This window comes from Camelina sativa, chromosome 8 (genome assembly GCF_030686135.1).
Source record: "Camelina sativa cultivar CO46 ecotype springtype chromosome 8, ASM3068613v1".
NCBI classification, from domain to species: domain Eukaryota; kingdom Viridiplantae; phylum Streptophyta; class Magnoliopsida; order Brassicales; family Brassicaceae; genus Camelina; species Camelina sativa.
The window spans coordinates 10,651,030-10,656,257 of NC_141887.1; the positions used below are offsets into that span (position 1 = coordinate 10,651,030).

Sequence of the window (5,228 nt, forward strand, 5' to 3'; positions counted from 1 at the left end):
GGGAGAAGATGGCTTATGACTTATTTCACGAGATTGAATGTCGTGGACCAAATGAAGAGAACTACATAGACGACTTTGGGCTCTATGATCCTCCCCCAATCCGGGACTAACTATAAACTTTGTTTGAAAGACTTAAACTCTTGTTTTAAGTATGTATGACTCATTAGGATGATGTAGGGTTGATGTTTTGTTTCTGTTTGGGGGATCTTTATATTTTGTGGATGGGATCCTACTGATTAAACTCTGATGATGGGCAGGATCTTGATATTTTTTGTGTGATCCTCCTTTTAAACTCTAATGTGTAAGGATGATTGGTCTTGTTGTCTACTAGTTATACGTGGGATATTGGTATTTTTTGGTCAGTTTTTCGTAACATATACATAACTTCAAACGTTAAACGTTAATAATAGCGTACACTTGTCTGTTCCTCATTAGTTAGTTATTAAAATATTAATTACTTGTAGTCTTCTCTAAACAATAGCGTACAGTGAAAGCCTAGTAGACATATTTCTGAAGTTAACTTGGAGACTTCGAATGGATATTGTTGTTCAATAGACATGTAGAACTTTTGTTCTCGTAGTTAAATTTTTTGTTTAACTATGATGATAGGCTGCTATCCATATATCTTTGTGGAATTCTCTCACCTAACATCTCAATACTAAAACAGTAGTTCATCCTTTTGATGTCGGACCTAATGCCAATCCATTTACAAAGTTTCAATAAAATCCAAAAAAGTGCTTTTTTATCTGCTCTTCCGCCGATACTCTACTCTTGCTGTCGGAACCAGAAAAGCAACATAAAATAATATAAAATGTGACATAGTTATAAAATTTATCGGAGAATGTGTTATTTTAAATTTTTATTAATATATTAATAAAATAATACAGAAAAGAGAGAGAGAAGAGAGAACCGATTCTTTTTTTTTTTGTCGACTCTGCTTATTTTTACACTTGTCTGTTCCTCATTAGTTAGTTATTAAAATATTAATTAATTGTAGTCATCTCTAAACAATAGCGTACAGCTATAGCCTAGTAGACATATTTCTGAAGTTAATTTAGAGACTTCGAAAGGATCTTGATGCACATTGGACATGTAGAGTTGACCGATAGAAATAGAGAAATATATATTCAGAATGCATACATTAAGTTCAAAAATAAAATACAAATAGAAGTTTGGGTGATGCAACTAATGGTCGAGACGGACATGAAGTTTGCCCCAATCAATAGGAGGAGGAACCACACACTGTTTGACATCAGCTTCCGCAAATTCTCTCATCTCCTCTAACCTATTGTGCTCTGTCTCGAAGTCGACAAGTTGTTGACCCAATATTTGATTCAGTTGGGATAGTTGAGGGTCGATCAGATCCACTTGATGCACAAGGGCGGTAGCCTCTTCCTTCTTTTTCATGTGATCTCTCATCATACGAAGAATGGCTTTAAAGCGGTCCTTCGTCTATTTTTCAACCACGACTCTCGTCCTCTCAAAAGTATCTTTCATGGCATCTATTACTTCCTCTTCCCACTCAAAATCGGAACTGTTTCGCTTACGCTTACTGGAACTCTCTCCGGCCATAGCTCATAACCAACTTATCCTCTTGTTATCGAAGAAGGAGATGCAATAGATTGAGTAGAATTTGGGAGGATATTTATAGGTGAAATTGAGACGGCAACGATACAATGAATGTAGATAAATCGAAAGGGTACAACGAATGTAGAGATATCGAAAGGGTACAACGAATGTAGAGATAGCGAAGGGTACAACGAATGCAGAGATATCGAAAGGGTACACTGAATGTAGAGAGAAACGCATCGTACATCGAAAGCTTAGTAGACATCAGACTGACAACATGTTCTTTCATTTCTCTACTAAGCTTTTAATTCCTCATATGTGTTAACCACCCCTGAGTTCACCAAACCTTTAACAACATGTTCTTTCATTTCTCTTACAGATTCTTGAAGTACCTTGATTTCTTCTCTATGCCGACGGATCTCATCCCTCACATCCAATAAGCTCCGCCTTTGCCAACCACGTGATGGTTCTGCGTCTGACCAATGGGAAAACCCTTGAACAGTGCATCTGAAGAAATTTCTTCCCGGATTTGCATCTGTCCATGATTTCACAATAATCGTTGATCTACCGCAGTAGTTGCAGATTGGACGAGTTATTTGTATATGCGAATTTCTATGAGAAACTGACCCCGAAATTTGGCTCATCATTCTCTAGCTAATTGTGGTTGTTCAAGAAGCGGAGTATCATAAAATAAAATGGTCTTATGAGTAAATGATAGTTACGTACTAGTCTTTAATAATGTCGGCTTGAACACATGGGATAATCCCTGAAAATTACAGAGACAAATGATAGCTAGGGAAATTCTAGATGACTTCACGATGAAGTTAACTTCTACTCGCCGTCTTCAACAACCTATACAAATAATTGTTAGTGTAACCGACGATCATATACAAAACGTTAAAAATGTATCAAGTGGGATTGTTACTTACACAATGAGGTCGAGTATGTCCAGGCTGTCTGCATTGTGAACAAGCATATTGCTTATGAGACTTCCTCGGCTTGCTCCCATTTTTACGTGACAGTTCTAGCCATGTTAGCCAACGAGACTTCTTTTGCCTTCTAGGCTTCCACTTCGGTATGGGAGGTATACATCGGATATCTGGCCCAATTGGATTGTGCTCGACATTGAGCATGATGGTAGCCGCGTACGAGGCATAGACATAATCTTTTTTATAGTAAGCTTGGACTACGGTAGACATATGCCATCCGCTTGACTTGGCAGCCTTAATTGCATGTGAACATGGCATTTTCTCAACATCAAACACCCCGCATGAACAAGATTTTGCTTCCAAGTCAACCAAACAGTCATGTTGCCCTCCCCTAACATTGAAATGCCAGCCATCAATGCGTTCTACCGTCATCATATCTGCGCAATGCTCCCTTACAGCCAATAAGAAGTCAACACCCCGGCTAAAAGTGGTTGTTAGACTAAGTGCATCCTCTCGTCTTTTCCAATACCACCTACCTAACTTTTTTGTAATAAACTCAATGAGATATGTGATGGGATAACCTCTGGCTTTCTTTAGCATGGAGTTGATAGATTCCGCAATGTTGCTAGTTTTGATGTTGTATCTATCTCCTGGACAGTAAACCCGAGACCATCAAGCTGGATCTGCCTCATTCAAGTACGCTGCAAGGGCCGGATTTACGTTAGTAAGGGAAGCCATGTAGCGGTTGTAATCATCATACGTATGCGCATATGCTGCCCCTTTCACCAAGTACATCAGTTTCTTCCCACGAAAATTAGAAATTATGTTTTGTTAGAGATGGTAGTAACATATCCCTCGTGTTGCCCATGACATAACATTGCGACATGCTTTAGCTATTGAACTGCACCTATCCGAAACTACTACCAGTGGATATTCATCCGAGATACACTCACTTAATTTTGTGAAAAACCAATCCCATGAAGCATCACACTTCGAGTCGACAATTCCAAAAGCCAACGGAATATCTGAAAGTTACCATCCTGTGCACAAGCGACTAGCAATACACCTTCATACTTTCCGGTGAGATGGGTCCCATCAACCACAATAACTCGCCTCACATAATTGAAACCACGGATTGAAGCATCAAAAGATAGGAAAAGGTACTTAAACCTATGCTCGTCATCAACAACAAGGTCAATGACACTTCTCGGGTTTGACTGCTCTATTTTTCTAAGACAATAAGGCAACTTCGCATGTACAAATTCGGCGTTTCCTCTCACATATTCCAAGGCATAATGTAAAGCCCTGTACGAAGTTGTGTAATCCAATGTCATGCTGAACATTGTCCTCATTGAATCTTGGATATGTTGTGGGACAACACCATATACTATTCCTACCCGTTCTACAAAAAGCATCCCAATATATTTGGAGGTACAATGCTTACGGTGACCTATGGGGTCCACAATAGAACATGTATGCACCTTCAGATATATGGTGATCCAAAAAGTGGTTAGATCATTCTTCACAGTGGCCACGACCCTCCATGTGCATCCTGGCACATAGCATATTGCCACCAACCGAGACTTTGTGGACTTCTTAATTTTGAAAGAGAATTTAAGCATAATAGCGGTCAAACGCACCTCTGTTATGACATCATGTTTGCATGGAAAGCATTGACCTACTTTCAGTAGGTCTATCCAAGGATTATTTAACTGTCCATGAATACCACCAACAAACGGTTTCCCTTCTTCAGCATCTACATCCGGGTGATCTCCATCTTCATCGTCATCTTCATCTTCAAATTTCCCGTACTCACTGTAATCGAAATCCATGTCATCAACATCTTTTGGCTTCTCATCTGTCGTGTCATGGAGAGCTTCTTCACATTCTTCTACACCTTCATCGGCACCTGGATCTACATCTTCACCAAATTCATCCGTTGGCTCCCCATCGGCAATAGAACAAGAGTTATTTATATCATTAACACATCCCTTAACCGACTGTCCATCCATGCATCGCGTAGAGACGCAAAGGCGAACAACATTCCTACTACTAAAATCTATCAAGTTCTGAATTGATCTATCATTTGTGACATAGACAGGAGGGGTATCTTGGGGCAATTGCTGAAGCATCATCTCTGTTAAGGGATACGATAACTGAACCATCTTTGTTTCTTTGTCAATCAGATAATCTTCTGCAGCCATTTCAAGAAGCTCAGCGTATGTACAACCGTGTCGCAAAAAAAAAATTCTCCCACCTTTGCATCCATCCATATCAAAATGCCAGGACCCATTTCTTGTCGCCCATACTCCGTAAACAACAGGTATTTGCGCCATCTACCTGAAAGATTAAGCAGCAAGTCAATTACTCATTACATAGCTGACTATCCGTAGAAGTCTTAAATCAATAACCTAGATGCCTAACAAAACCAAAAACATGATTGATCCAAAAGTATAATATATTATCATGACAATAATAGACAGAGGCAAGTACATAACTGATACAAAACATTTTGAACTACAAAATCAAAAAGAAAAATTTATAAATTTCAATTAAACACTATTTCAAATATACAAACTTCACAAATAACGCCAACGGTTTGGCTTCGTAAATTAGTCTACTTTAATGACCTAACTGCCTATGAAAACCAAAAACTTGATTTCTCCATATGTATAATATGGATTCATGTCAAAAACATCTAGAGGCAAGTAAATAACATATATCAAAGAA

The 5,228-nt window shown here is 38.7% G+C and overlaps 1 pseudogene; it reads right to left on the bottom strand.

Moving 5' to 3' along the window:
* Nucleotides 1–1,586: 1,586 nt before the first annotated feature.
* LOC147939908 (uncharacterized) lies at nt 1,587–3,850 on the bottom strand (annotated as a pseudogene).
* Between the last annotated feature and the right edge of the window lie 1,378 nt (nt 3,851–5,228).